The following is a 20,979-nucleotide window of genomic DNA, read 5'->3' on the forward strand; positions in this document are numbered from 1 at the left end:
TCATTTCAATAATGAGAAATGCTGATATAAATGTATAAACCAGAAAATGTCAAGAAAATGTCTAAGTAGAGTATATATATGTGTGTGTGTTATGATGCACTTAAAAGATGTTGATTATGTAATGTTCATTAATAATTTACTTGATTACATTTGCGTGCTCAGTTGCTTAGTTGTATCCGACTCTTTGCAGCCCGCCAGGCTCCTCTATCCATGGGATTTCCCACACAAGAATACTGGAGTGCGTTGCCATTTCCTTCTCCAGGGGATCTTCCCGACCCAAGGATCGAACCCAAGCCTGTTGCATTGGCGGGCAGATTCTTTACTGCTCAGCCACCTGAGAAGCTCAAAGGTAAAGCAGACAGGATCCCAAATTGCACATGCTTTGTATATGAACTATGTAAAAATGCATTGAAAGAACAAAATAAAAATGCTGAGTGTTGGCAGAGCATCCTGGTAAGTGGAGGGACCTGGGGGAGAGAGAGGTGATGTCAGGGCACGTTTCCCTATAAGCTATCAGGGGACATGCAGTCCAAAGGGATGAAGGCAGTGCTTTTAGGAAAGTTAGCCTCAAAGTTCACCAACCGTGATGTGCTTCAGCCTGAAGAGTGTCTCCACCATTTGTCCCTGCCTGATCTCCATCGACCCTTGATGATAACTGCTGCCCCGCCGTAACAGACCACACAGCTTCTAGCCTCTTCTCGTCTCCCACAGTCTGCGTAAGATCTTCATTAAAGTCTGAAACACCAAAGAGTCAGAGATATCAAATTAAAGGTTTCACTCTGTTACTTAACAGTGATTAAAACTGTGCTCAGAAATACACCTGAAAGCATCAGAAAAGACGGACATTGCATTCTGGCTCTTACTTCTCTCGAGTAGATTAGGAGAGTGTAGTGCTAGACAGTCCTCTTACAAGGGGCAGTTGTGTTTGGGGCAGAATCCACAAGTGGTGGACTAGAAATGCCATCTACAAACTAAGGACACAGGCCCTCACGGACTCGGAAGGAGCAGACCACACCAACACCCTGATCCCTGACTTCCACGCTCCAGACCTCTGAGAAAGTAAATTCCTATTGTTTAAGCTGCTTAGGCGACGGTTGTGTCCCTGGAGCAGCCCCAGCCACACAATTAACACACACACCCCAAATGTAGTCCCATCCTTTCCTCCTATCTGACAGTCCACAACCGAGTGCTCAGTGTAAATGCAGTCCGGAGGAACTTTGTAATGCTTTCTAAGGCTTTTCTTCATTTCACTTATTTCAGTCTCCCACAAAATCACTCTCTCCAATCTTGCCCTGGAATTCGAATTTTAAAAACTGAATATAAAATATCAGGAAAATCAGTAAATATATTCCTTGTATTTTTTTAAGTTTCTTTCTTTTTGTTTTTTTTTTTTTGAGTTTGAGGTTATGCCTGTCAATGCCAGGTGAAAAGAATGCCACGTAACTCAAACCTAAAATGTACTTGTCTTATTAGAGCACATTTATCAGGCTTTAATTACCCAGATTTATCAGCTTACCATTTAAATATATTTTAAGTGTAAGTATTCATATGGATTTAATAGGAATTAGCAAAACCTTCTGAACTATCCCATCCCTCAGGCTAACTAAAGCTTTATTTATTTTCTATCTCCAGTTTTTGACATCAAATTTGACAGAAAAATTCAATTTTCCTAAAAACTGCATACAAATTCAAATGCTTCACAGTTGAAGAAGTATAGAAAATTGTATCTGCTAGACTCTCATTCTAACATACACTGTGCAGATATTCTAGAGGTGCCAAGATCAGCCTTGAGGTGAGCTGGGGTCTGTTTCCACCCGTAAGTCACCAGGAGACACAGGTGACAGCCTGTGCAGCCATTAGAGAGGCCTGAGTCAGCCCCGGGCAGCATGCAGGCTGAGGGATCACGTGCAGCCTTTTCAGACCCAAACCTATCCTCCACGATCACCTCATCTCAGAAATACACCTGGCAGTATCAGAGAAGACTAACATATTGCATTCTGGTTATTACTTCTCTCAAGAGTAGATAAGGACAAATGCTAGGAAAGAATCCTGAGTGCAGATGGGAATCTTGCAACTATTATAATGAAGTTTGTTTTCCAGGTTGCTTTACACATTAGAATGAAAAAAAAAAGGCATGACTCTACACATCTGTATACTTTACATTAAGACAATAAGAAGCTGAAGTTGAATGGTTCTGTGCAGACCTACAAGACCTTTTAGAACTAATACCCAAAAAAGATGTCCTTTTCATTATAGGGGACTGGAATGCAAAAGTAGGGAGTCAAGAAACACCTGGCGTAACAGGCACATTTGGCCTTAGAATGCGGAATGAAGCAGGGCAAAGACTAATAGAGTTTTGCCAAAAAAACGCACTGGTCATAGCAAACACCCTCTTCCAACAACACAAGAGAAGGCTCTACACATGGACATCAACAGATGGTCAACACCAAAATCAGATTGATTATATTCTTTGCAGCCAAAGATGGAGAAGCTCTATACAGTCAGCAAAAACAAGACAGGGAGCTGACTGTGGCTTAGATCATGAACTCCTTATTGCCAAATGCAGACTTAAATTGAAAAAAGTGGGGAAAACCACTAGACCATTCAGGTATGAGCTAAATCAAATTCCTCATGATTATACAGTGGAAGTGAGAAATAGATTTCAGGGCCTAGATCTGATAGATAGAGTGCCTGGTGAACTATGGATGGAGGTTAGTGACATTGTACAGGAGACAGGGATCAAGACCATCCCCATGGAAAAGAAATGCAAAAAAGCAAAATGGCTGTCTGAGGAAGCCTTACAAATAGCTGTGAAAAGAAGAGACGCGAAAAGCAAAGGAGAAAAGGAAAGATATAAGCATCTGAATGCAGAGTTCCAAAGAATAGCAAGAAGAGATAAGAAAGCCTTCTTCAGCGATCAAGGCAAAGAAATAGAGGAAAACAACAGAATGGGAAAGACTAGAGATCTCTTCAAGAAAATAGAGATGCCAAGGGAACATTTCATGCAAAGATGGGCTCGATAAAGGACAGAAATAGTCTAGACCTAACAGAAGCAGAAGATATTAAGAAAAGGTGGCAAGAATACACAGAAGAACTGTACAAAAAAGATCCTCATGACTCAGATAATCACAATGGTGTGATCACTTACCTAGAGCCAGACATCCTGGAATGTGAAGTCAAATGGGCCTTACTTGACTTCACTATGAACAAAGCTAGTGGAGGTGATGGAATTCCAGTGGAGCTATTTCAAATCCTGAAAGATGATGCTGTGAAAGTGCTGCACTCAATATGCCAGCAAATTTGGAAAACTCAGCAGTGGCCACAGAACTGGAAAAGGTCAGTTTTCATTCCAATCCCAAAGAAAGGCAACGCCAAAGAATGCTCAAACTACAGCACAATTGCACTCATCTCACATGCTAGTAAAGTAATGCTCAAAATTCTCCAAGGCAGGCTTCAGCAATACGTGAACCGTGAACTTCCAGATGTTCAAGCTGGTTTTAGAAAAGGCAGAGGAACCAGAGATCAATTGGCCAACATCCGCTGGATCATCGAAAAAGCAAGAGAGCTCCAGAAAAACATCTATTTCTGCTTTATTGACTATGCCAAAGCCTTTGACTGTGTGTATCACAATAAACTGTGGAAAATTCTGAAAGAGTTGGGAATACCAGACCACTTGACCTGCCTCTTGAGAAACTTATATGCAGATCAGGAAGCAACAGTTAGAACTCGACATAGAACAACAGACTGGTTCCAAATAGGAAAAGGAGTACGTCAAGGCTGTATACTGTCACCCTGCTTATTTAACTTCTATGCAGAGTACATCATGAGAAACGCTGGGCTGGAAGAAGCACAAGCTGGAATCAAGATTGCCAGGAGAAATATCAATAACCTCAGATATGCAGATGACACCACCCTCATGGCAGAAAGTAAAGAGGAGCTAAAAAGCCTCTTGATGAAAGTAAAAGAGGAGAGTGAAAACGCTGGCTTAAAGCTCAACATTCAGAAAACAAAGATCATGGCATCTGGTCCCATCACTTCATGGGAAATAGATGTGGAAACAGTGGAAACAGTGTCAGACTTTATTCTGGGGGGCTCTAAAGTCACTGCAAATGGTAATTGCAGCCATGAAATTAAAAGACGCTTACTCCTTGGAAGGAAAGTTATGACCAACCTAGATAGCATGTTAAAAAACAGATACATTACTTTGCAAACAAAGGTCCATTTAGTCAAGGCTATGGTTTTTCCAGTAGTCATGTATGGATGTGAGAGTTGGACTGTGAAGAAGGCTGAGCGCTGAAGAATTGATGCTTTTGGACTGTGGTGTTGGAGAAGACTGTTGAGAGTCCCTTGGACTACAAGGAGATCCAATCAGTCCATCGTAAAGGATATCAGTCCTGGGTGTTCATTGGAAGGACTGATTCTGAAGCTGAAACTCCAATACTTTGGCCACCTCATGAGAAGAGCTGAATCATTTGAAAAGACCTGATGCTGGCAAAGATGAAGGCAGGAGGAGAAGGGGACAACAGAGGATGAGATGGCTGGATGGCATCACCGACTCAATGGACATGAGTTTGGGTATACTCTGGGAGTGATGCACAGCGAGGCCTGGCATGCTGTGAATCATGGGGTCACAAAGAGTAGACACGAGTGAGCCACTGAACTGAACTGAACTGAACTGAAGACAATAAAGGCACAAAAAAACTAAAATCATATTTCTTGAAAGTTATTCTAAAATGAGTCTAAGATGTTAGATAACTTGGCCTGACTAGGTTTTGATATTTTAGTGGTTATCCTTTATAAGTGGGTATCAACATTCACAAATTCCATTTTAAGCAAATTTGTATACTTGTCATTTCTAAAAAAAACAAATTTATAATTTGCACTTCTGAGGAAAAGGAAGAAAAAAAGTGAATACAATGAAGAAAATTACTGTAAAATATTGTATACTTATTAAAATATTCAATGATCCTCTCCTGAATGTCCCCCAGAAGTGCAGAACAATTAACTGGATGCGTCATAAAGAGGGAAAGAAGCCACACTGTCATAAATGAAAGCTGGAATTATAAAAACAGCTGAAACATTCATTGATTAAGGACTTCAGACCACAATTCAACTAGAAATACTCCACTGTTCATAATTTCTCCTCTGAGCCTTTTATGCTTTACACAGGTTTCTTCTTCAAATTTTCCTTCTTTTTTCAGAATTCGGGTCGTTATGAATAGTTTGCTTCTTTAACAAATCAGAAAAAATGCATAAAGCTGATATTTCCATTAAGTGAATATTGTGTCTAGATTGAAAATACATGAGAATTCTTGATAACAGGATGTCCACAGCACCCCAGAGCTGTCTGCATCAGTCAGCAGAGTCTCTTGCAGCAGGAACACTTGTGGGTGATAATGATCACCTCTCATCTCATTTTAATTTAAATCTCATTTTAAAATGATGAAATGAAAATATCAGGCACACCATATAATAATTTAGCTAACTTCAGTTCAGTTCAGTCGCTCAGTCACGTGTGACTCTTTGCGACCCCATGATCCGCAGGATGCCAGGCCTCCCTGTCCATAACCAACTCCCAGAGTTCACCCAAACCATGTCCATTGTGTCGGTGATGCCATCCAGCAACTGAACTGAACTGAATCCAGCTTGAAACCATAACTCCTAGAGGCCTGAAGAAAAGCTATTAGAAAACTAGAGCCTGAAAAGGCCAACAGCTGCTGTCACGACCAAGGAGACGATGGAAGGAAGGTGGAAGGAAGGATACACAGCCGGTGGAAGGAAGACACACAGAAGTGTCAGCAGGAAATCCTACCTTGCTCTAGAACGTGAGAAACAAAGGAGCTCTAAAAGCTGTTTCCACTTTCAAGGAAGTAACTACCGTTCACTGCAAAACAGGTATGAACAGCTGTGGCCCGGCCAGCAGTGCGTTGAGACTGTGTGCGCAGCTCTCTGCAGGAAGCCCTCCTCGGCATGAGGTCCTCTCCTTGTCACTTAGCAGAGCGACACTGTCTCTGACTTTTAACCAGGAGCCCCAGGCTCTACTCATCTCTGCCCAAGCACACCTTTCAAGTCTGGACACACAATATGTTGCCTGGCTGTTTGGTTCTCTACAGAGATCAGAGAAGAAGAAATGAGAATCAGTAATTAATAGGTGACCAGAGCTCTTCTCGAGCTTCCCCTTCAGTAATCGTGTAAACTGTGTGACCAAACTATGTGAACAAGAGAACATCCAGAGGAAGATTCTGAGGCATCCTCAAGCCTGGAGGGGATGGCAACTGACCCCCCTCATCTCAGTGATTCACTGAGATGACTCCCCTCCTTCCCTTAATTTTTATTTATTTATTTTTTAGGTGCTCAATGGTTTTTATTTTTTTAATTTAAATTTATATATTTATTTATTTTACTTTACAATATTGTATTGGTTTTGCCATACATTGACTTGAATCCATCACGGGTGTACATGTGTTCCCCATCCTGAACCCCTCTCCCACCTCCCTCCCCATCCCATCCCTCTGGGTCATCCCAGTGCACCAGCCCTGAGCACCCTGTAACATGTATCGAACCTGGACTGGGGATTCGTTTCACATATGATAATTTACATGTTTCAATGCCATTCAGCCGAGCAGGATCTCAGAGGTGTTTCTAGCAGATACTTAGCCCGCCTTCTTCCCAGATGGGTGGCATCCTGATTAAAAGCACCTTTCCTTTCTACCGACATTTGTGAGAATGTAATTGATTTTGTAAGCTGTGAGTAGCAGGACACCACATAAAATAACAGCTGGAGATAAAAAGAGGAAAATGCACGGTCCCTGCTGTGAGGGAGCGACAATTTAGGAGAAAGAGACCAATACATCACAACTGACCCACCAAGTACTGCAGTGCGGCATGAGCCCGGGAGAAAGGGACAAGTCCAAACAGGGGTGGGGGGAAGAGGGGCAGGCATGCCTCAGGCGAGCTGCTGCACAGAAGCTCTGGGGGCATGGGATGGAGGGCCCAAGATTACGGGACAGTACAGGGGGACACAGCCCTAGGGAGAGGTGTGTGAGGGGTACTGTCGGATGGGAGTAGTAGGAAGCGCACCTGAAGAGGTGAGGGCAAAGCCCACACATGCTGGTCCGTGGACAACCGCCCAGAAGGAAGAGCGAGTGAGGGTGAGGTTATCAGCCTGAATGTCAGCTGCAGTATAGGAGGGAGCCTCAAGGTCAGGTTCCATGAAGAACTTTGTGACCATCCAAGGAAGATGTGGACACTTCGAGACCAGGACGTCACTGAGGACACGAGGATGGGGGCGGGAGGGATGCATTTCAGACCCAGAGGAGTCAGAATTAGGCCCCAAGAACTAGGGCCCCAGAATGAGGGCCCCGAGGCAGAGGGGCCCACCACACACACAGTTCTCCAAGCACAGAACTGGCCAGCAAACAAGTCCCAGTGACAACTAACTGGTCCGTGCAGCCAGCGGCCTCCCTGCTGGGACGTGCGACTATCCCGGCCTTCCCAGCACAATGTGCTGAGCTGCACACTCACACTGCCTTGTATTTCTCCATGGATTTTTGCCACTTTGTGCAGTTTGTTCGCCACGTTGCGGGTCTCTCTATCTGCCCTGGGGGGCCTTCTGCACTCCTGCTTTCGCTGTAGAAACTTTTTCACACTTTCAGCCCTTCTCTCCACAGCCCCTAAATCAAACTTGGAAAGAGAGGAAAAGAAGGCGTGCCTTGAAAGTGATGTGATAAAAACAATTCAACCACCCAGGCAGCCACTGCTACCACTGACATACGGCTGTCGAGATTGAATACCCCTTGCTACGAGCTTCATTCTGAACACGGGGTGCTCTGGGTCACAGCCCCATCACTAACCACATTTTGGGAGGTCAGAAGTCCCCCTCCTGGGGCAGCAGCAAGCAGAGCCCCCTGGAAAATGTTCCTGTAGGAGGGGTCGGGCACCCCACAGGCAAGGGGCCGACCCCAGTGCGTTTTCTCTGTCTACAGAAGAGAGGTGCTCCCCTGTATACTCTTAAGAGAGGGGCAAAAAATTAACAAAAAAATTTTCTGCTATTTTAAAATTTATTTTTATTGTTATCATAGTTGCTCTTATATTTAATTCCAGTGGCCTTTACGTCTCTCTTGTAACAGAATCAAAGACCCTTGTGTGTGTTCTAAGTCACCTCAGTCACGTCCAACTCTGTGCAACCCCATGGACTGTAGCCTGCCAGGCTACTCTGTCCGTGGGATTCTCCAGGCAAGAACACTGGAGTGGGTTGTCATGCCCTCCTCCAGGGGACCCTCCCAACCCAGGGATGGAACCCATGTCTCTTACGTCTCCTGCATTGGCAGGCGGGTTCTTTACCACTAGTGCCACCTGGAAAGCCCCCAAAGATCCTTAGTATTAGCTAAATATATCTAAGTCCTGACTTTATTTTTTACTGAAGTATAGTTGATTTATAATATCATGTTAGTTTCAGTTATACAAGACAGTAATTCAGTGTTTTTGAAGACTCTACTCCATTATGGGTTATTACAAGACCATGACTAAAATCCCCTGTGCTGTAGAGCAGGTCCTTGCTGGCTATCTAATATACAGTATTAACAGTTTGTTAATCCCAAGCTTCCAGTTTGCCCCTCCCCACCTTCCCTCTTCCCTTTGGTAACCATAAGCTTGTTTCCTATGTCTGTGTGACCATTTCTGTTCCCCATGTACACTAGTTTGTATGACTATTTAGATTTCACACATAAGTGAGATCATAGAGTATATGTCTTTCTCTCTTTGACTTATTTCACCAGAGAATATTATGATTAGTGAACTAAGTTAGATTTCTTGATGGTCAATCTTCTGTGAATTGTAGTGCTTCCTTTGCTTTTTTCTGTGCTTTTTGTTTTCAGTTTTATCAAGACAAAATTGACATATAACACTATACACATTTAAGGTGAAGAAAACACAATAATTTGTTACAGGTATATATAGCAAAATGATGACCATAATAAGGTTAGTTAACAAAACCATTACCTCCCAAGTTATCTTTTTTCCCTTTTGTGGTGAGAACATTTAAAGTTGAACTGGAAAGGTGTCATTTTAAATATGTACTCTGATAGCAAAAGGGAACCAAAAATCCTATTGAACACTAAAAAAGTCAAGTTTGTATAACTCTTATCCTTAAAGGAATGCATCTAATAAAAAACAAACTAAGTGACTCACAGAAAAAACCATGCAGGTAACTTCTCCATTTCCCTTAGCTTTGCAACAAGAAGTAGAAACATAATTGCCATGTTTTCTGAACAACCAAAGGACTGAGGACTGAAGGAGGATGAACACTCTCCAGGACCATTCTTGCCTACAGCAGGGAAAATAAAATTATTTTAAGTTCTGCATAATGAAGACAGGAGTGCCTACTTCTTGATAAAACATATTCATCGCTATCTAATCTATATGCCTCTGGTTCTTTAATAGAGTATGTAACAAAAATAATAAAGATGAAAGTATAAGATAAAACATTGCAAAAGAACTAAAGAAGTACACTAGAGAACAAAAAGATGAAAAGTAATAACCACGCACACAGGTGCAATTTAACATGCAACTTTTTAAAGCAACACAAATCAGTCAGGAAGAGGATTATTTGGTAAATAACGCCACTTTCACTGTGGCAGCAGATGGGGTGAATCAGTTTCTCTCTTTATCATGTAAAAATCTCTTATAAATATATTTTAAAGGTTTTTCTTGGCAAAATAAGTGGAATAAAATAAAACTATGTTTCTGAGCAGGAGGAGATAATCTAAGTTAAAAGATAATGGGAAAAGCTCACCTGAGAATTCTAATATGTGTCACACCCCCAAAATCAGAAACTTCAATATATGACAACAAAGCAAACATCAAAATAAAAAAGATCATCAACTTACTTAAAATAAATATGCATAACTCATATGACCCCGGGTTGAGGTTTTAACACAAAAATAATTTCTGAAAATTAAAACAAAAGTCATAAAAGAAAAAAAAAGCTTCTGAAAAAGAGATAAAGAAGTCAAAAGCTCTCCTCAGCTATCACCAATCACTGTAACTCCAGCCCCACACTGTCTGGGCATCACGACCTGGTCCACGGAAGGGCTTCCGCTGCCTGCATCCGTCAGAACTCAGAGCACATGTGGCGGGTGGGGCAGGGGAGAAGTTGAGGACCAAGGTCCTTTCTGGTCTATCTCAGAACCACTGGACTTCACGCTCAACTGAAAATCCTAGAATGGAGGTTGAAGATTAAAAAGTCAAGACAATAGTCATGACTGCACAGTATAACTCAAGGAAACAAGAACACAGAGATGCTTCATCCAAAACATGTGTGAAAATTACCTTGTTGGTGTGGCCATTCTTCACCCAGCTCGTCAGTTCTGCCTTTAAGCTCTCTTCACACTTTCTAGCATCCATCTTCCTAATGACTACTTTATTCTCAAAATAAAATGAATTTATTTTATTCCTCTGGACACAACTCCTTGAAAAGGAATGCCACAAAATTCAGTAAAAGCATGCAAGAAAATCCAAGTGCTTCTCAACAATATGTCTCATGAACACAATTGCAAGTGTCTTGCAAACAGGGGGCAAACTATCTCCCCATTGTTCCTGGTGTGTAAACCTAATGGGATGGTGAGCCCTTACAGAAGAATGTGCAACAAAACCAACAGGGAGCTGAACACAGATGGGCAGAGAGAAGGAAGGGGCAGGAGAGGACAGGAAGGCAAGAATAGAAACCCAGGACCCGGCACACAGTGCGGGAGATGGAAGGGTGGTCCCGTCCCAGAAAGCAGAAGAGGAAGCAAGCTCAGGAGTTGAGGGGAAAACACAGACTGTGAGCAGGAAGGCTGTTAGAGGAGGAGCAATCTTATTTTGTAAAGAATCCACTGGTGATTTTCAAAGATCAGATGCAGATGATTAGGAAGGGTGATAGCTCATCTCTGTGAATGGCAGTTACCATCCACTAAAATCAATTCAAAAACAATTGCTAAATTACTGTTTACCTGAGCTCTGAGACAACTTTTCCAGAATTCAAACATGGTAGGTATCATAAAGCTGGACCATCTCCTGAGGTGAAAGGGTAAGATTGGAAGGGAATCCAAACTTTTCAATCTACATTTAAAATAAAATGGAAAAATTTAATATTCTTTCTGTTTCATCTGAAGTTTTATCCTTTGCTTCAGAGTCACTATCGTGAACCCAGACACTGAAACTATCCCTGATCTAAAATGCTTGATGGAAACAGTACTAACCAAGAGTGTCCCTGATTTACTAAGAAAGGGGAAAAACCCAAAAGCCCACCACAAAGTTCCTATACAAAGTTCTGAGACCTTGCAGCTGGGCCAGTTCTCTATAAGTGTAGAGGTGAGGGGGTGTCTAAAAGATCTGCAAATTCGGTTCAGACAAGAACACACAGGCTCCACCCTGGCACCAGAAGTGTGATTTCACTATAAATATGGCTCCTGGCTTTTGAGCACCAGCCTGAAAGGGGCAAGTCTGACTTTCTCAAGTCCTAAGATCACTTAGAAGGACTGATGCTAAAGCTGAAACTCCAATACTTTGGCCACCTCATGTGAAGAGTTGACTCATTGGAAAAGACCCTGATGCTGGGAGGGATTGGAGGCAGGAGGAGAAGGGAACGACAGAGGATGAGATGGCTGGATGGCATCACCAACTCGATGGATGTGAGTCTGAGTGAACTCCAGAAGTTGGTGATGGACAGGGAGGCCTGGCGTGCTGCAATTCATGGGGTCGCAGAGTCGGACACAATTGAGCGACTAAACTGAACTGTACTGAAGATCACTTGAAGGTCACTTTCACAACACTCAAGGAAACTTCTCTCCAGGTACTGACTCAGTTCTGCTTTAAGCCCTATGGATATCCATGTCATTTATTTTTCCTCAGATATTTTAAAATATAAATTTTAAAATCCTGTTCCCCAAAAGCTTGTATTGCAGTAAATTCTGTTGGATTCACCCACTATTGCTACAAATCCACTGCCTGTGAAACTATGATCCCTGAAATGCTGGCAGATTTCTTTCAAAAGAAAAGGTTGGGGTGGGGTGGGGTGGTTTATGAATAGGCTTCCTCAAGGTTTCTCATTGGAAAGGTTATGTCTTCAGGAAGGGGCTATGTACACAGATTTCTCCAAAGTTATTTGACAGTAGGGAATGAGTTTTAATAAACAGCTACTAAGTTGTGAAACTCAGGTTTGGAAACTCAGGGCTAAAAAAACAAAAAGCCACTTCAAATAATACAGTTGAAAAAAATTGTTAGGCTGGAAAATACAGCCAAGTTTAAATCAGATCTAATTCTAATTCCACCTCTAAATGCTGGTTCCTCATCTACAACGTAGGATCCAAGTATCTCTCTTGCCACCTTACAGACTGCAGTAAAAGCAAATAAGGCAAACACCTCAGCACAAGGTTTTGGACTTTTTAAACTAGGAGATAAGTAAGACCTGAAGAGCTAAGGCCCAGCACAGTGACTACAGACAACAAAGCTGAATTATGAACACCAACGTGCTGAGGATGTGTGTGCTCAGTTACTCAGTCATATCTGACTCTTTGAACCCCATGGACTGTGGCCCACCAGGCTTCTCTGTCCATGAGATTTCCTAGGCAAGGATGTTGGAGTGGGTTGCCACGTCCTCCTCCAGGGGATCTTCCCGACTCAGGATCAAACCTGCACTGGCAGGAAGGTTCTTTACCCCTGAGCCAGCTGGGCAGCCCAAACATGCTGGGACTAGATCTGAACTGTCCCACCACGAAAAAAAAAAAAAAGGATTAGGACTCAGACGCGACACAGGTGGCCCTCATACTGCAAAACAAACATACGAAGTCAGCATGCTGCACCCGGAAACGTACACAAGGTTTTATGCCAAACGTACTTGGACTGAGGCTGTAAAAATCAACAGAATGCAGGTGAGTGCCTGGGCTACAGTTCAGCATCTCAGCCTGAGCAGTGAAGTTGCTGAACAGAAAAAACTGCTTTTCGCCAAATAGTATTTGAATATCTTGCTTTAGCATTTGTTCTGTTATTATTACCACGTAAAAGTGGCAACTTGCAGTGCACGGGGTGGATCTCAAAGAGTCAGACATGACTAGGCCACTGAACAACAACAATATCTTGCCCAAATAAAATAAATACTAGAACTATCACAATTTTTAAGATATAATTGTTCTGGTTTGGTCACTAGAATGCATTTGGTTTCTTAGGGCTCTTAGCCTCTTACAGAACCCTGCATGCCCTTATTTCCACCATGGAGAGACGTACTGCCTTTGCCGTCAGAACTAAGCTATACAACACACGGCACAAGCCTAGGAAAACACCCAGCATGTGACCGATGCCTCGACTGTCCATGTACCTGATGAATGATCAACTTACAGGTCTTCATTTTTAATCAATTTAACAACTCTGTGACCAAAAGCTGGGCTACACCATTCCATTCAGCTGGTGTTCACTGTGTGACAACTAATGAGCCAGCCCAGGGAGACAAGGAAGAGAGATAAAAGGCCACAGGCTCCCACCCTCCTTCATTTATGAGCACACAGCATCACATCACGATGGTGCTTCAGCAAATCGCATTGTCCCCAACCCCGCAGGTGATGGGAAGCCCAGTTCCACAGGCAGCAGAAAGATGGGCAGCCCCTCCCACACTTGCTGGGGCTGACACCCCTGTCCCAACAGCTGTCTCCGAGTGGCCAGATAGCTGGTGACAAGGTTGGACTCCACCCTGTGCCAGAAATGAGCCTCACGTGGAGGCAGGCCCTCGAGCCACTCAGCCTTTCCTTCTAGAGCCCCATGTGAGAGCAGAGCCACAGCAGACACCTGTGGGGACAGCTCTTCTGTTCCTGTGGCCGCACCACCCAACCTCCTCACGCCCACCTGAGGTCTGCTACACAAGATCAGGGGTCGTCTCCTTGTTCAGGGAGGCTGCCATGCCATTCACCACTGATGCTTTAGGAAACACTCCGTGTGAACACACGCTACACACACAACGGTCAACATACACATTCAATGCCGTCCAAGCTGGGTCCCTATTGCAAAAGAGACTCACGCAGCAGCATGACCTTTGCAGGAGTCACGTGGGGTTAGAGTAGCTGGATCCGCTTCCCAGCCAGCCATTAATAGCCACTGAGAGAGCAGACAGGCACTTGGAGCAAGATGCCAACCTCACCAAGTTCTCCCAATCCCTGTGCTCGCTGCCACCTAAAGACAGTCTGCCCTGAACCATCTACACAGAACGGAGGACTGTGTAAACGCTGCACTGAGACGCCTGGCGACAAGGTGGAAAGGGAAGAGGAGAAGAGATGGACACAGAGAAAGGGGGCTTGTTATCCATGTGCGGGTTATCACCACTACTCCAGTTTCGGGGTGTGAGTTAGGTCACAGGAATTTCACCCACATTTCAGTTTTCTTTAGATGTAAATGGAGCCGTTGCCACACAAAAAAAGAAAGTCCCGTAATGAAATCCTATTGGAAAATTACCACACTGAACTAATTTCATTGCTTTTAGAAGCTACTGCGTCACAGCCCAAAGGCCGTAACATGCTTCTCACTCAGTCCCTCACTCACGCATCTGTCCACCAGTCTGTTCAGAACACAGCGATGAAGCTGCAGGCTCTGGGGTCATCCATCTGAGACTGCACCCCAGTCCCACCCCTTCCTCGGCAGTACAGGTTCTCTCTGCCCTACCTGCCTTGCTTGTCAAACGGGAGTATCAGTAAGGCATCCATCCAATTGTTGTGAAGGTTAAAAGAGGCAAGATACATAAAATCCTTAGAACCCAAAGAACGTGCTCACTCTGGGTGTCTATATTCATGTAACAAACATTTCAATCCAGTTAGTTACAAACCACAAGGGCAGAAAATCTGTCTTCAGGGAATTATTCCAGTAAGAAGACAAGCTCTTAAGGAACTTCAGCAGCAAGCCAACCACGACTGCTGTCGGACAGGAAATACAGACCAGGTGCATGGAGAGAAGACCCCCTCCAGCTAAGCAGGTCACAGAGGATTCTGAAGAGATTTCCCATGAGAAGAGCCATCCAAGAGCAACAGGGTCTGGATGGCTGGTACGGTGCATCTGTGGTGCAACACTCCAGTTTACAGATAAACCATGAGGGCGTCCAGTAAAATCCATCAAGTGGATGAGCAGCACTTGGGGCTGGGTCCTGGAAGACCTCAGAAGCCTGACCAAGGAGCTGTGCCTTTGGCTGTTTGCAAGAGAAAGCCATCAGAGGCTCAGCAGGATCAGAATTATCCTATTTATTTACCTAAGTTAGGTTTCGGATCCAGATTCGTCATTCAGGCAGAACTTGGGAACTACTCCCTATGACATCAACTATTGTAACTAAAGAAAACTGCATGTGGCTTAAAAACTGTCAGACTACAAGGCTTCACCTGACAACAGAATTTAGAGTATATTTAACTTGTTCAGTCTTGGAAGGAAGGAAAACTATTGCCTAATTATCACTTTGAGAGGCAACCAAAACTTTAATGGGCCATCCTCAGAATACAATGGAAAGGAAAATTAAGAAATCTTCCCCCACTCAAACCCCAGAGCCCCAAATGAGGTCACCTTAAGACTTCCACCTTACTGATTTACTACCAAAACATCACACTGTGATTGCTACATCAGTGAAAAGCATCCTTTCCTTGTCTAACCTAATTCACAGTGATCAAATTCTCACATGTATGAGACACTGTCCACACAAAGTTGTAGCTGCACTAAGAGAAGAGACAGTGTCCAAAAAGGTGGACATGGGTGCTGAGAAGAAGGAAAATGGCCAAATATAACATCTAAGAATAAAGAAAAATCAACCCAAAAAACTTCAGGTTAAAGTGCTCAGTCATTTTTAAGCTTTGCAGAGACATACACCATTAAGGAAGAGATAAAAACTGGGAAGTTATTCTTGTTACTTTTAAAACTCAGATTAAATATCTGTGAAAAGTACTGATTCTGTAATTCTGATGAGGACCACCCAGGCAGCTCTGCAATGTCACATAAATAATAGCCGTTGCTCAGAACACACATGGCGGAAGCATCACTCACGTGGTCCGTTGTTAACGCAGCACACAGGTGAAAATGGTCAAAGGAAATGTCATGATTGCTCACTGACCATATGCATTTCTCTAAATCATTGAATCTCTCTTCATCGAGCACTGGAAGTGAAGAGCAAGAATTTCCCAATGAATGGACACATAATGATGGGATAACTTGAAAGGAAGAGACAAAATTCCTATGATGTGTCAAACCTACCAAGTCTCACTTTACATGACTCCTTCATCAGCAAGTAGTTTTTGTGGGAACTGGCACGGCAGCTGGCATTTCTGTAGAAGCAATACTTTTTTCAATCATACTGTCTGCTTGTTTTCAGTACCGTTTTACAGATTGTAGCCACGTTAAAATTTAAATTACATATTATTTATGCAGAACATGGAACCACTTCCTGAAATATCAAGTACTTCAAAATACAGAAAATTGCATGTGCCTTAAAACCTGTACATAAATGAATAGGCCCCGGAGCCAGACGACCTAAGATGGAATCCCAGCCTCCTTACCATGGGCTGAGACTCTTTGTTGAATCACAAAATCTCTCTGTGCCTCGTTTTTCATATTTAAAAGGAAATAATAATAGCAGTCAGAAAAACTGTAACAGCAGCAATTAAAATAATAAATCGTAAGAGTTTTTGGCCATCTAAGACAAATCAACATATGCAAAGTACTTAGAAAGGCACTTGGCAAATCTGAGTCTTTGCTAAAATTGTTGTCAGTGGGCAAGGATGTAGCGCAAGGGAAAAATGATATGGGGCTTTCAGCTAATAATGCTTCCCTATCTTTCTAAACATCTGCAAACTGGGACAACACAAGAAGTCTCAAGGTCCATGGCAAACTGCGTCCTTCTGTGTGTGTGTCTATCGCTCAATCAAAGCGTCTGACTCTGTGACCCCACAAACTGTAGCCCACCAGGTTCCTCTGTCCATGGGATTCTCCAGGCAAGAATACTGGAGTGGGTAGCCTATCCTTTCTCCAGGGGATCCTCCTGATCCAGGGATCGACACTGGGTCTCTTGCACTGCAGACAGATTCTTTACTGTCTGAGCCACCAGGGAGCCACTATGCTATTTTAATTTTATTTCTTTGCAAAAGGACAAAGAAAAAGAAAAATAAATCAATCACTTCTGGTGAGCCTTTTTTGAGATACAGGGGAAATTTCCTACTCAGCCGAAGATCTGGCTGGGGGAACCCTTGGTTTTTTCCTTTACAGAGTGTGGCCTTGCTCAGCACCTGCCAGGAGGGGTGGGTTTATCCCCTGAATATTCAGAGATAAGGTAAGAGATTCATCAGGTGGTTATGGAACTTTCCAGAACGCATATAGAAAAGATAACATTCAAACATTCAAAACAGGTAAGTATTCTATCTAGACTGAAGCTCGGGCCTACTCAAGTCAGATGCCCCGGGTTGCTGATGGTGGTGGAAAGGGCCAGGAAGAGGCAGCGGATAATGATGAGGAGATGCTCCCAGATTTCTGCTCCAATTTCCTCACCGAAACAGTGGGCCTATTAAAGACAAAAATGCTCCATTAAAACTGAGCAGGAGGTCTGAAAGATGGCTTTCCAAAGGAAACAAGCAGATGGCCAATAGTTACATGAAACGATGCTCAACTTTACCCACCATTGAGAAAGGAAAATCAAAACCACATGCGATATCACTCACACCTGTCAGAACAGCCACCACCAGAAAGAACACAAATCAAATCTGTTGGCTGGAGGCTTCCCTGGTGGCTCAGTGGTAAAGAATCTACCTGCCAATCCAGGAGACACAGGTTCAATCCCTGATCCAGGAAGATCCCACAAGCCACGGCTCAACTAAGCCTGCACACCACAGCAATTAAGCCTGTGCTCTAGAGACCAGGAGCTGCAACTACTGAGCCCACGTGCCACGATGACGCCCTCACAGCCCAGAGCCCGGGCTGCACAGGAGAAGCCGCTGCAGTGAGAAGCCTGGGCACCATGACTAGAGAGAAGCCCCCGATTGCCGCAACTAGAGCAGAGCCCATGCAGCAGTGAAGACCCAGCACAGCCCAAAGGTGAAAACACAAATAAACAAAAGCATGGTGAAAAGCACCCTGAACGTCCATTACTCAGAGACCAAGTAAACACATTAAAAAAAAACATTGTTGGTGAGGGTATGGTGAAACAGGAGCCCTTGTACACTGTTAGTGGGAATGTGAGATGGTTACAGCCATTCAGAACAGTACCAGAGGCGCCTCAATAAGCTAAAACTAGAACGGCCATATGATCCAGCAATTCCACTCCTGGGTATTTATCCAAAGAGAACGAAAGGATATATGCATCCCCCATGTTTACTGCAGCACCATGTATAACAGCCAAGATAGGAAGCAACCTAAGTGTTCACTGAAGGATGAATGTATGGATGAAGAAACTGTAGTATGTATACACAGAATGGAATATTATTTAACTATGAAAAAGAATGAAATCTTCCCATCTGTGATCATGGGAGGATGTCAAGGGCATTATGCTAAGAGAAATAAATCAATAAGTCAGACATAAAAAGACAAACAATGATTTCACATGTGAAATCTTAAAACACACACACACAAACAAGCTCAAATACATAGAGAACACATATGTAGTTGCAAGAAGTGCACATGGGAGAAGTTGGTGAATGGCTTTTGTTTGTTGTTTTAGTTTAGATTATTTAGATTAAATAAATTAAATAACTTTCCAGTTGATTTAAAAATAGCAGATGAAAATAAGGCCTGGAAGCTTGAATCACCATCATACATGGTTTCATATTTGCCAACTATGCCAAGTTTAAATAAACACTGACAAATTCAGCCAACACAAAATCCTAACACACATCCTAATTAATTCTTTTAATTCCCACAACCAATCCATCAATAATTCCTCTGTATCTTACTTTGCAAAATATCTTTCAAATCTAAGCATTTTCTCCACTTCCACGGCCCCCAGGTCATCCACAATATCCTCCCGGCTGACCTCCCAGTTCCCTGGACCACCCCTGCACTCTTCACGTCATAGCCAATAGATGTGTCTCGAGGATGAACTCAATCAGGCCGTGCCCCCAGTTACATTTTCTCAGTATGTTCCCACTACATGTGGAACAAAATACAAACTCCTGAACAGGGCGAACATGGTGTTGGGGGTTACCACCCCCACCAGCTGGCTCTCCAGCCTCGTTCCAGCCCCTCTCCCTTCATGCACTTGCTTCTCTCCATACACACTGGACTTCGCTTTGTTGCTTGACCACAAATTTCCTATCCCAGAGCTTCCACATACACTGTTCCCTCTGGTTAGAATGCTCTGACCCGCTTTTGGACTTGCAGAATTCGGCTCAGTGTCACCCACTGGAAGACTCTTCCCACCAGCACTGCAGAGCTGTCCTCAGGCTGCACCCATCCCCTACCTGGCCATCATCACAGTCAGACAGGCTGGCCCTTCTCGCCACCATATGCCGGGAAGTGGGCTGCCACAGGCACACGTATGCTCAGCTGTCTGACCCCTTTGGCCCAGTGAGTCTGTGGCTCACACCTGTGCATTGCCCCACCCACAGTGCCTGGCATTGTGGAGACACTGCTTCTATACTGGCTGAATTCACGAATGTCCTTTGACCTGATAAAGCAAATGGAACTAGATTTAGAGAAGACTCTCAGAAGTGGTGTCAACTTATAAAATATAAGTTTGCATCTATTTTTTGCCCTCCAAATGTGAATTTCTGAGCCCCGAGGACGCCCAGAAACAACAATACCTGCTATCTGTCAGCCATGGAGCTGCCAGCACTCCCTATGGTGAGCAAGGAAATAAGGATGTGAATAATCAAATCACAGGACACAAGTTTTAGTTAAAAACTAAACATGCTGAGAGTTATGTTTCGTTTGGTGGGAATTTTTAGGGCTTCAAGCCCAGGAGACAGTGTCTCAAGTGACCCTGAGAGAACTGCTCTGAGGAGACAGGGAGGGGAGGGGAGGGTGGGAAGTCAGGTAATATAGAAACTTGCAACAGGGGCAGGTAGTCTGAAAATCAAAAGATTACTGCTAATTAGGGAACACGTGCTGTAGCCCATGGGGTCGCAAAGAGTCAAACATGACTGAGTCACTGAACCGAACTGAACTGAGGGAAGACGAGATATCTCATTAAGGAATTGCACTTTTCTGTGTGTGGGAAGACGCAAGAGTCTGGGCTCCCTGAAATCACCCCTTTCTTACGCATCTCAGCTATCTGGGGCCACTGCCCTGTGATTTGATTATTCACGTCCTTAGTTCCTCGTTCACCATAGGCAGTGGTGGCAGCTCCAAGGCTGCCAGATGGCACACACTGTTCTTCCTGGGCGCCCTTGGGGCTTAGAAAGTCACATTTGGAGGGCCAAAATAGCTGAAGGCTGTGACACCTTTGTCTATGATATGGCAGGAAATACTTCATCTCACAGTGGTTTCCTTTAAACAGATTGCACTGACACCTGGCAATCAACTGGAAAGGGCTTACTATCACAGTCGTTAGATAATTTTTTTAAATTCCCTTGCCTATTTGGTTTGGTGGCTCAGATGGTACAGAACCTGCCTGCAATGCAGGAGGCACAAGAGACCCGAGTTCAATCCCAGAGTCAGGAAGATCCCCTGGAAAAGGGAATGGCTACCAACTCCAGTATTCTTCCCTGGAGAATGCTATTTATTATAGACTTTCCAGGTGGCACAATGGTGAAGAATCCACCTGCCAGTACAGTAGGCGCAAGAGACACGGGTTTGATCCCTGGTTGGCAAAATCCCCTGGAGGAGAGCGCGGCAACCCACTCCAGTATTCTTGCCTAAGAAATCCTATGGACAGAGGAGCCTGGCAGGCCGTAGTCCATTGAGTGGCAAAGAGTCAGACATGACTGAGAGACTGACCACACACAGTCAGATAACACACCACTCAGCCGAGTGGTGGCCTTACAGTCTGTACACATGGCA

The 20,979-nt window shown here is 43.8% G+C and overlaps 1 pseudogene; it reads right to left on the minus strand.

The window, feature by feature from the left end:
* LOC138081230 (probable ATP-dependent RNA helicase DDX60) overlaps nt 1-20,979 on the minus strand; it is a 90,022-nt pseudogene that overhangs the window by 14,530 nt on the left and 54,513 nt on the right.

Source organism: Capricornis sumatraensis, chromosome 6, assembly GCF_032405125.1.
Source record: "Capricornis sumatraensis isolate serow.1 chromosome 6, serow.2, whole genome shotgun sequence".
Taxonomy (NCBI): Eukaryota; Metazoa; Chordata; class Mammalia; order Artiodactyla; family Bovidae; genus Capricornis; species Capricornis sumatraensis.